At 47.6% G+C, this 12,020-nt stretch overlaps 1 protein-coding gene and 1 pseudogene across 2 annotated transcripts in view; one reads left to right on the top strand and one right to left on the bottom strand.

Moving 5' to 3' along the window:
* Positions 1–11,478, bottom strand: part of LOC138761236 (protein PML-like) — a 30,047-nt gene extending 18,569 nt beyond the window's left edge. For both annotated transcript variants that reach the window (XM_069933025.1, XM_069933024.1), the window contains exon 1: positions 11,121–11,478. The gene's annotated coding sequence lies outside the window, so the exon portion shown is untranslated. The remainder of the gene's footprint in view (positions 1–11,120) is intronic.
* LOC138762396 (phosphoserine aminotransferase-like) lies at positions 219–6,530 on the top strand (annotated as a pseudogene).
* Positions 11,479–12,020: the final 542 nt, after the last annotated feature.

The raw sequence follows: 12,020 nt of genomic DNA on the forward strand, positions 1-12,020 counted from the left end.
GAGCTGTAAAACGAGAGCTCACTGTCCAGGAAGATACAACTTTGGAATTGAAACAGAATCATGAGAAAAGCCTTGAATAGAGTGCAGAGATGAAAAAGGTTATTGATGAATGTGTTAAAATCGGTTTCCAAATGATGGAGGCCTGTGACAAAAAGAATGAAAAGGCCAAGGCAGAGCTAGGGAAAATAACAAAAGAAAAACAGCAAGCCTGAAAGGAGATGAATTTGATTGAAACATCATTTTCTGAGTTGTTCAAACAATTTGAGAAACAAGAAGTACAGGAATGGATGTGTTGGATTCAGGATCTTCATAAGATGGAAAACTTTAAGAATGACAAATGCTTCAAACCCACAAACTTTGGAACGGTGGCATCTGCTCAACTGCACCATTTTGCTGATGCGAACTGTTGGTTACCTGTTACTGCAGAATAACCATGGTCAGAAAATGAGCAAACATGAGATGCATTGAGGCTGTACCTTATTAATTCCCCTGTGGAAAGAGCAGAATTTATGGTTTAAAGAAGATGTTCTCTAGGTTGTCTTCCTACCTTGGTAAAATGCATACAGATTCCTTATTCAGAATATTTAGAGATTGCAGAATGAAGAGGGTATTCGATTTCTTTTCAATGAGAGTACAGTTGACGACAGTGACAACATCATGAATAAATGGATGCGTTCATTTACACATTTCCTAATGCAATTTTCAAATGCAGAAATGGAAGCATGCAAGCTCAGACTATGGTGACTGTGGTGCCCAGACTAGTCAAATTTGTGGGCATGCTCACGAACTGGTTTGTGCAAATGAAACATAGAAGGTTAAAGGGTGAAAATGGTAATGAGAATTGTGAAAGAGCTTTGGAAACTTTATTTGCTGTTCTATTCGACATGTGCAGGCTGATGCCACCCTTTACACCACACATGTCAAACTCTGGCCCGCGGGCCAAATTTGGCCTGCGATATAATTATATTTGGCCTGCAAGATCATATCAAAAATGTATTAGAGGTGGCCCGCTGGCCGCCGCGCCAATATAGCGCATGCACAGTAACCGCTGTGTCCCAGGGTGAGAGAGAGAGAGAAAAATTCTGGTCCTTGAAAAGTAGTGGTGGGTGGTTTTATAAACACACTGTCGTGTCCCCCCGCCCACCCCCCCACCACAGCGTGGCCTGGACGGTGACAGGGGAAGCAAAAGCTGCTTTCCAGCGCCCGGAACCCCAGTGGCACAGCGTTTCTTGGAGCTGCAGATGGAGTCGGGACGCCGGAGGGAAGATTGGGGCTCCCCGCCAGGCGATGGGGGCGCCGGCCACCGTGCGCCTTCCCACCGGACCAGCGGCGGGTGCCCGGAGTACACGTGGAGAGCGAGGCTGGTCGGGCAGGTAGGGTGGAACCCCCCGCCAATCTCGGAGTGGCGTGGGCTGGATCGGGATTAGCTGCGCTCACCTGCTCCTCCACCGCTGACCGGGATCCCAGCGCGGTCCTGAGCGCGGAGACTACCCTGGAAAGGTCCTGGGACACAGGCACGGAAAGAAAAGGGGGTCCGGGAGAAACTCAGCAGGTCAAGGGGGGTCCGGGAGAAACTCAGCAGGTCAAGGGAGGTCCAGGAGAAACTCAGCAAGTCAAGGGGGTCCAGGAGAAACTCAGCAGGTCAAAGGGGGATCCGGGAGAAACTCAGCAGGTCAAAGGGGGATCCGGGAGAAACTCAGCAGGTCAAAGGGGGATCCGGGAGAAACTCAGCAGGTCAAAGGGGGATCCGGGAGAAACTCAGCAGGTCAAAGGGGGATCCGGGAGAAACTCAGCAGGTCAAAGGGGGATCCGGGAGAAACTCAGCAGGTCAAGGGGGGGTCCAAGAGAAACTCAGCAGGGCAAGGGGGGAGGGGTCCGGGAGAAACTCAGAAGGTCAAGGGAAGGGGGTCTGGGAGAAACTCAGCAGGTCAAAGGGGGTCTGGGAGAAACTCAGCAGGTCAAGGGGGGTCCGGCAGAAACTCAGCAGGTCAAGGGGGGTCCGGAAGAAACTCAGCAGGTCAAGGGGGGTCCGGCAGAAACTCAGGGGGGGCCTGACCTCACCAGGACCATTGCCCACTCCCCCTCCCTGCCACAGGCCGATGGTGACGGGGCCGCCGATCCGCCGAGATGCCGCCCTGCAGCGAGAGCCGATGCCCCCGCACTGTCGTTGTCCAACCCGATCGCCCACAAACCTCGCCCTCCCGCACACAGGCCTGAGTAAGTATTATGAACTTTAATCTCAGGATAAAACGATCTTCCAATCGTTTCATGTCACAGTGATAAATATATTCCTGGTTAAAAATGGTCCTGCACCTGGATACAAGCTCATTAGGCATAAAACTTGAAAAGTGTGTAAATCAAAGGATATCTGTACCAATGGAAAAAGGGCATGGCAAATAACCCTGCTAGAGTTCATGCCCACAATCAGTCACCCATTTGATTGTTTCAGGAATCATGTTATTCTCCCACATTCTCAATAGCCCTCAGATTTTACTATTCGACAGCACACTAGCAACATTTGACAAATCCTCTATAGAGAAATATTATTTATTGAATATTTTATTTCTCATTTGTTAATGCTTCTGGAAAAAGTTTATCCAAAACTATTATTAAACATTTATTTTAATAAGAAAAAGTTTAACATTACATATGTTGAGAGAAGAGAAAACATGCAGATGTTGTTGAAAATTTTCAATAAATATTTAGTTCGGCCCTCAACTTAGTCCAAGTTTTTAATTTTGGCCCTCCGTGAATTTGAGTTTGACACCCCTGCTTTACACCATTTATCAATGAACTCATGAACCAGAACACAAAGCATTTGGTTGATCCATCCTCTGGAGAAAATAAGGATACACAAAACACTCACTACCTCAAGCTTCCAAAAGTAAGGGAATCTTATTGACAAATTGAGGCAGTAGTCACCCAACTGCAGTCAGTTTTTGAGCTTGGAAGAGTGATCCAAGACAAAAAGACCCTTCCTGTTAAGTACCCTCAGAAAGAAGTTGAGGTTATTCACCAGGATTCAGAAGCACAGAACGAGCCGTTCGATTACAGCGGGCTTGGAATTCGTGTTCTGGAAATGAGCCACAGATCAACAGACTTAATCAAAATTGTCAACACTGCAGAAAATGACCTGCAAGAACTATTAAAATTTCCTGAAAACAGCAAAGTGATCTTTCTCCAGAGAGGCGGAACTGGACAGTTGAGTCCCATAAATCCCATAAATCTTATGGGATTACAAGAAGGGAGGAGAGCAGATTATGTGGTTACTGGAGCCTGGTCTGCTAATGCACCCAAAGAAGCTCAGAGAAAAATTGGATGTGCTGGGGTGACTGTGGTAATAATCAAAGAGGATCTTCTGGGATATACACTGAAAGAATCTCCAGCCATTTTTGACTAGAAAGTGCAAGGGAGTTGCAGCTCTATGTACAACACTCCAGCAACCAACAGTATTAACATTATGGGATTGGTCTTGCAATGGATCAAAAATTCTGGGGGTTGCTGAAGCAATGGGCCAGAACAGTGCAGTGAAATCAAAGCTGATTTATGATTAAATTGATGGATCAAATAGATTTTATGTGCATTTGGCTGCTTCAACCTGCAGAAACACAATAAATATTCCAATACACGATAGGAATGCAAATGTAGACTGTGTTCTTGAAACAGAGTTTCTTGACAAAGCTAAGAATAACATGACATCATTAAAGGGCCGCAGATCTGTTGGTGGAATTCAAATATCTTTATATAATGCTGATATAGTGGAAGAAACCCAAAATCTGGCTGACTTTTTTTGGACCTTGCCCCTTGCTGACTACACAGCTACAGACTTTACTGGTCCAGAGTGGTGGTAAAGATCACTCTTTTCAAGGGTATGTGCTGGTAACTTCTAGCCTATGAAGAATGAAGTAAGATCTACATAATATTGGAATTTACTGTATTTGATTGTTATTTATTATTGTGTAATTATTATTTGAGACTTTTGATCCTCTTCATTAGGTGCATATATATTGACCAAATTCCAAAATTCTGAATATATCTGACACTTTATCATTACATTCCTCCCTGCTGGATCTATTATTTCCTCCTCTATTTTGATTGGTACATTTTTATTGATTAATATAGCTACATCTCTGGTTTTTGAGTTATATGATGCTGCTGTTACGTGCCCTACCCAATCTCTCCTTAATTTCTTGTGATCCACTTCAGTTAGATCCATTTCCTGCACGAATGCTATATCTATTTTTTCTTTTTTCAGTAAATTTAATAGCCTCTTCCTTTTGATTTGGTTATGTATTCCATTAATATTTATAGTCATATAGTTCAACATGGCAATCTCATACTCTGTTTACACCTCATTTCCGCTTCCTCACCACCACCTTTCCCCTTTTCCCCATTTTCATCTCTGTTTTCTTTTTTGAATGCACTGTAAGACAACACTTCTAAAACATAAAATACTTCAACCACTCCCACATCTAAAATTCCTTTAACACCAAGTGTCTCGTCTCCCCCCCCCCCCCATCTCTGTGTTGCCCCTTGTCCCTTGCCGGGCAACTACAACTCCCCTCTCCATTCGGACTGCGAACCCGTTCACAAGTGTCAACTAATTTCGCAGTGACTGTTATTCTCTCCCACCCAACCCCCTCCAAGAAAGAAGAAAAAAAGTGAAGAAAAAGCAAAGCCCCAGATACACAAAACACAATAAATAAAAGATAAAAGTGTGGGGAAAATGGCACCCAAGAAAGAAAAACCAAAAATAATGGGAAAAAAAAGGAAAGACGCCGGAAGAGAAAGGTGAAGGCTTTACCTGCACAAAAAAGCAGGGACCCGCCGTGGAAAGAGGAGCCCGCTCCCCGAGGTTAGTGGAGACCCCACAGGGTCGTGATCCACTGACCACGGGACTGCAAAATTGGCTCACTGAGCCAAACAGAGGTGCGCAACTGCGCATGACAAGGAGAACACCGACGGGAGGGGGGACCAGCTGTGGAGTAAAAATCCACAGCACGAACAGCAGAGCTCCCAGCTGGAAGATAAAGAAAGCAACGGGAAAGGGTGGGGTGAGAAAGAAAAATGGAAGCAGGAGACACAACAGATAACCAGCCCAGATGAGGACCAACATCAAGAAACCATGAAAAAAAATGCCCAACAAACTGAGACAAGCAGCTCAACAAGAAAGACAGAAGAGACAAAGATACAAGGAAGAGAAATAGAAATAGTAAACCCAAGAGCAGACACAGAAGAAGAACACCAAGTTCTGCACAGAGGAATAGGAGGTAAAATGAATGGACAGTACATAGATAAAAAAAATTTCAAGAACAAATGAAGCATTAAAAAAATGGTTGACACTAGAATTTAGTGAAGTGAAAAAATGAAAACTGCAGAAGAAAAAGTGAGTAGAATAGAGCTGGTCATAACAGATGTAGGGAAAGGATTAGAAAATGTGGAAGAACGTGTAATGGCGGTAGAAATGGAAGTGAACAACTTAGAAAGAAAATTGGAAGAAAGTGACAAAAAAGTTAAAGAAATATAGTTGTTAGCTCAGAAGATGGATATAATGGAAAACTATAGTAGGCAAAACAATATAAAGATAGTGGGCCTTAAGGAAGATGAAGAAGGCAAAGATGTGAAAGAATTTATAAAAGAATGGATCCCATAAGTCCTGGGAATGACAGGAAGGAATGGAAATAGAAAGGACACACAGAACATTAGCCCCGAACCCATAGTCACAACAAAAACCAAGATCCATTTTAGTAAAATTTCTGAGATACACGACAAGAGAAAATATATTGGAGAAGACAATGAATAAAATTAGAGAAGACAAAAAAACCACTGGAGTACAAAGGTCAAAAAAAATTTTCTACCCAGACACAAATTTTGAACTCCTAAAGAAGAGTAAGGAGTTTAACGCAGCAAAATCGATCCTATGGAAAAAAGGCCATAAATTTATGTTAAGATTTCCAGCGGTGCTTAAAATAGTTATCCCGGGGGAGCAAAACAGACTTTTCTCGGATCCCGAGAAAGCACAAGAATTTGCAGAATGCTTGCAAGACAGAAAGAGAGATGAAGAGATGTAACAAGAACAAAGAACGACAACAAACTACATATAAAGATGTAAAAATAATGTATAAGAACTAAAGGAGGGAAGAAAAGGGAAGTAAGGGAGAAGGGGGGAAAAACAAAAAGAGAGGGGTTAAAAAAAATTTTTTAAAGAAAAAGAGAAGTAGAGGGGGAGGACACATCCTTAAGGAGCACCTGTGTTGATCGACAGTGACAAGAAGACGTTGTTTCCAATCTGCACTGACTGTGGTCTTCCAATGAGGAAGTCAAGGATCTAGTTGCAGATTGGGGTACAAAAGCCCAGGGTTTGGTGCTTGTTGAACAGCATTGAGGGAAAAATGGTGTTGTAAACTGTGCTATAGTTGATGAAGAGCAGACGTATGTATCAGTTGCTGTTTTCAATTCAAGGTGACCTAGAGCTGAGTGAAGAGCCAGTGATATTATGTCTGCTGTGGAATGATTGCAACGACAGGTGAATTGTAGTGGGTCCAGACCTCTGCTTAGGTACGTGTTCTTTCTGGCCGTGATCGATCTCTCAAAGCATTTTATTGCAGTAGATTTGAGTGCTACTGGGCGATAGTCATGAGGTAGCTCACACTGTTCTTGGGCACCGGGATGATTGATGCCCTTTTGAAGCAGGTGGGGACCTTGGACTGCAGCAGTGAGAGATTGAAAATTGGTTGGGCGTCAAGACCTGTTGCCTTGCGAGGATTTTCCCTCTTGAATGATGTTCTGACATCATCCTTAGACACAGTTATCACAGGGTTCTCAGCCTTTGTCTGGATTCTCAAAGGCACTGTTGGGTTCTCCTTCTCAAAGCAGACATAGAGGGTGTTCACCTCATGAGGTAATGAAGCATCACAGCTTCACCCTCACTTTGTTGGCTATATTGGCCTGCACATCCTGCCAAAGCTGGCGTGTCTCTGTCTCTAGCTTCCTCTGAAATTGCCACTTTGTTGTTGAAATAGCCCTGCAGGTCATACCTGGACTTTTTGTAGAGATCTGGATCCCCAGCTTTAACGCCCATGATCTTGCCCTCAGCAATTTGCGAATCCGCTGATTCATCCAAAGTTTCTTGTTGGGGAACACCCGGTATGTGCGCATGGACACACACTTGTCCACACAGGACTTGATGAAGTCGGTGACACGTTACCTATTCATTCAAGTCTAAGGATGAGTTCTTGAGACTGGTCCAGTCCACCGATTCAAAGCAGTTCTATAGACGTTCTTCTGCCTCCCTTGACCATACTTTCGCCCTCTTCACTACTGGTCTCTGCTTGTACGCCAGGAGTAGAAGTACAGCCAGGGGATGAGACTTGCCCAAGTGCAGTTGTGGTATGGCTCAGTAGGCATTCTTCATGGTGATGTAGCAGTGGTTGAGTGTGTTGGCTCCTCTGGTCTCGCATGTGACATGTTGCTGGTAGTTCGTTAAAGTCTTCTTCAGGTTGGCCTGATTGAAGTCCCCTGAATAATCAGGAAGGCATCAGGATGTGGTACATCATGGCTGCTAATTACAGTGCTCAGTCCCTCCAGTGCTATCCTGACGTTAGCCTGGGGTGAAATGTACTCTGCAACCAGCATGATGGCAGTGAACTCTCTCAGCAAGTAGGTGGCACTTGATCGCCAGATGTGCCAGGTCGGGGAAGCAGGACGGAAATACAACCACCTTATTTGTGCACCACAATGACAAAAATGCCTCATCCCCTGGCTTTTCCTGAAGCTGGTGTCAACACGGTGGAAGGTGTAGTCCATGGGCTGTAGTGCCATGTCCAAGATGTCCCTCATTTAACCATGTTTTTGTGAAGCACATCACACAGCATTCCCTGATGTCATCTGGTTCAGAGTTCGTTGAGTTTGTTTTCCAAGGATTGTACATTAGCCAGGAGGATGGAAGCCTCAGGGTCTGGTGTCTTAATTTAACCTGTACCCCCCCCCCTTTGCGTCCACGTGGACGGATCATCTTTAATTGGCCTTTGGTGTCTGGTAACTCCTGTGGTGTTGAAATGGTTTGTTCAATGTCCTTTTAAATCTCCTGTGATGTTTAAATGGATTGGGTGACTGCTCTTTGTGATTCCCGCAAAGTTTGCATGATGTTTAACTTGCCTGAACTTCAGCTGTTTAAAGGTCTCGCATTCCAACAGAGACTGCAATTTCTGCCAAATCCCAGGCCTGCTACCATCCTTATTCACAGATAAGTTTGATTCCATGGTTATGGGGTTGACTTTTAATAGTTCTGAACAAGAATATTTGGCAATTCCCATCAGAGCTGCAAGTTAAGAGTCTCCACTATAAGGCGACATCTTGGAACAAGAAGATACAAAAAGCTTCAAGTATATAAAGAGTAAGAGAGGTGAGAGTCGATATAGGACAACCTGAAAATGTCAATGAAGAAATAATAATGGGAGACAAGCAGTTGACAGTGGACCCATGAGTATTTTGCAGCAGTCTTCACTGTGGAAGACACTAGCAGTGAGTCAGATATCCAAGGATATCAGGGAAGTGAGTGCAGAGGGAAGAGGCTCAAAAAGCTGACAAGTCTGAGAGTGGATAAATCTGGACTGGATGGATTGAACCCTTGGGTTCTGAAAGAAGTAGCGATAGAGACTGTGGAGGCATTGGTAATGATCTTTCAAGAATCAATAGATTCTGGCATGGTACTGCCACTTTTTTGCCCAATGTTAGAAAATGTCTGGTCATGCACTTTGGTAGAAGAAATTGGAGAGAAAATTGAAAATTCCCAGATGAAAAGGGACTTGGGAGCACTCATACAGATTAACCTGAAGGTAAATTTGCAGGTTGAGTCAGTTGTGAAGGAAAAGTCTGAAATTAAATGTGCAAGGAGAGATAACGGTGGAGAGAAGGAATGAAAAAAAAAATTGCAAATGCATGTAGAACCATAGAACAGTTCAGCACAGAAATAAGCCTCAAGGCCCTTCTAGTTTGTGACAACTATTATTTGCTGGAAGAGAATGTTAGGATCCCCAGCAAGGCCAGGCAGCCTCTGTGGTGATGCCTCGCATTCTCACCTCTCCTCACTACAACTCAACACAACCCGAATTTGTTTCTGGGCTCGATAAAAAGTCCGCCTTTTGACATCACATTGGCAGGTCCGACCTCGTAGGGCAGTGGCAGTTCAAAGCCCGTTAACACCAGTGGGCACCAGCTTGCGGCAGATCCCGAGGTAGCTGCTCTGCTTGGAGGGGGTCAAGGACCCACCTTGTCCTTTCTTCCCTCCCTTCCTCCCTCCCTCCAAGTGGAAGATTAACCATTAGGCAGAGTAGCATTAAGCCTAGAGACCTGAGAGCAAAAAATTTATTTAATTGAGTGTACACAAGAGTATTTTGGATGACATTTGCATTTTTTCCCATAACTGGAATATGACAAATATTATTTTGTTTTTTAAATTAGGCTCCAAACAGATAAACATTTTGAAATAATGCTTTTAGGAATTTGTGTTTACTAAGATGAGATTATTATGTCACGAGTAAGACAGGGAGCAAAGCCTGTTGAAACATGAATGCCAGTACTGTGAAATCTATAAAATATGATGGTAAAGAGAAATATTACTTTAGTGAGTTCACATTTTACCACTCCATAACAAAAAGTGAGAAATTCAGAAGTTGGCTGTGCTATTCTCCAAGCACAGGAAAAGCATTCAAGACCATGCTTGATCTCCCCCATCCTCTTTCCACCCCACTCCCCCATCCTCTTTCCACCCTACACTCCCCCATCCTCTTTCCACCCTACACTCCCCATCCTCTTTCCACCCTACACTCCCCATCCTCTTTCCACCCTACACTCCCCATCCTCTTTCCACCCCACTCCCCCATCTCCTTTCCACCCCACTCCCCCATCCTCTTTCCACCCCACTCCCCCCATCCTCTTTCCACCCCACTCCCCCCATCCTCTTTCCACCCCGCTCCCCCCATCCTCTTTCCACCCCACTCCCCCCATCCTCTTTCCACCCCGCTCCCCCCATCCTCTTTCCACCCCGCTCCCCCCATCCTCTTTCCACCCCGCTCCCCCATCCTCTTTCCACCCCGCTCCCCCCATCCTCTTTCCACCCCGCTCCCCCCATCCTCTTTCCACCCCGCTCCCCCCATCCTCTTTCCACCCCGCTCCCCCATCCTCTTTCCACCCCGCTCCCCCATCCTCTTTCCACCCCGCTCCCCCCATCCTCTTTCCACCCCGCTCCCCCCATCCTCTTTCCACCCCGCTCCCCATCCTCTTTCCACCCCGCTCCCCCCATCCTCTTTCCACCCCGCTCCCCCATCCTCTTTCCACCCCGCTCCCCCCATCCTCTTTCCACCCCGCTCCCCCCATCCTCTTTCCACCCCGCTCCCCCATCCTCTTTCCACCCCGCTCCCCCCATCCTCTTTCCACCCCGCTCCCCCCATCCTCTTTCCACCCCGCTCCCCCCATCCTCTTTCCACCCCACTCCCCCCATCCTCTTTCCACCCCGCTCCCCATCCTCTTTCCACCCCGCTCCCCCCATCCTCTTTCCACCCCGCTCCCCCATCCTCTTTCCACCCCGCTCCCCCATCCTCTTTCCACCCCGCTCCCCCATCCTCTTTCCACCCCGCTCCCCCATCCTCTTTCCACCCCGCTCCCCCATCCTCTTTCCACCCCGCTCCCCCATCCTCTTTCCACCCCGCTCCCCCATCCTCTTTCCACCCCGCTCCCCCATCCTCTTTCCACCCCGCTCCCCCCATCCTCTTTCCACCCCGCTCCCCCATCCTCTTTCCACCCCGCTCCCCCATCCTCTTTCCACCCCGCTCCCCCATCCTCTTTCCACCCCGCTCCCCCATCCTCTTTCCACCCCACTCCCCTCCATCCTCTTTCCACCCCACTCCCCCCATCCTCTTTCCACCTCACTCCCCCATCCTCTTTCCACCTCACTCCCTCCATCCTCTTTCCACCTCACTCCCCCCATCCTCTTTCCACCTCACTCCCTCCATCCTCTTTCCATCTCACTCCCCCCCATCCTCTTTCCACCCCACTTTCCCACCCCCCCTCCTTCATCATTCCCTCCTGTCATCCCTTTTCCAGCCGCCGCCGCTACTCACGTTTCCTGGATCCCGCTCCCCTTACTCCTGAAACGAAAGTGAAAGACAACGGTGCAGGCGGGGCAGAGGCGTCTAATTGAAAGAGAGTGATTGGGCTTTTTTTAAGTGTGGGAAGGTACTCTTTTTGTCCCATTTGTTCTCAGCAGAAACTGACTTCACGGTCCAAACGCCCAAAGAAACTCAGCCAAGGGAATCCAAATTGGAAATGCCGAACTGGTCCGTGAACTCCCTGCATTTAACCAATTCTGTTCATGTCAAAGCGCATTAAAGATACAACACACAAACATGCTGGAGTAACTCAGCAGGTCACGCAGCATCTTGAAGTAGCAAAACGTTTTGGGCGTGAGCCCTTCTTCAAGCTATGAGCCAGGCGCTTGAATAAAAAGGAGGGGGAGGGGGCAGGAACACAGAGGGGGGCAGGAATCCAGGGGGCGGGGGCAGGAACCCAGGGGGAGAGGCAGGAACGCAGGGGGAGGGGCAGGAACGCAGGGGGAGGGGCAGGAACCCAGGGGGAGGGGGCAGGAACGCAGGGGGAGGGGCAGGAACCCAGGGGGGGGCAGGAACACAGGGAGAGGGGGCAGGAACGCAGGGGGAGGGGCAGGAACCCAGGGGGAGGGGCAGGAACCCAGGGGGAGGGGCAGGAACCCAGGGGGAGGGGCAGGAACCCAGGGGGGGGCGCAGGAACGCAGGGGGAGGGGCAGGAACCCAGGGGGGAGGGCCAGGTACCCAGGGGGAGGGGCAGGAACAGAGGGGGGCAGGAACCCAGAGGGGGGGCAGGAACCCAGGGAGAGGGGGCAGGAACGCAGGGGGAGGGGCAGGAACCCAGGGGGAGGGGCAGGAACCCAGGGGGGGCAGGAACGCAGGGGGAGGAGCAGGAACCCAGGGGGGAGGGCCAGGAAC

The sequence above is a fragment of the Narcine bancroftii genome, chromosome 4, assembly GCF_036971445.1.
Source record: "Narcine bancroftii isolate sNarBan1 chromosome 4, sNarBan1.hap1, whole genome shotgun sequence".
NCBI lineage: Eukaryota > Metazoa > Chordata > Chondrichthyes > Torpediniformes > Narcinidae > Narcine > Narcine bancroftii.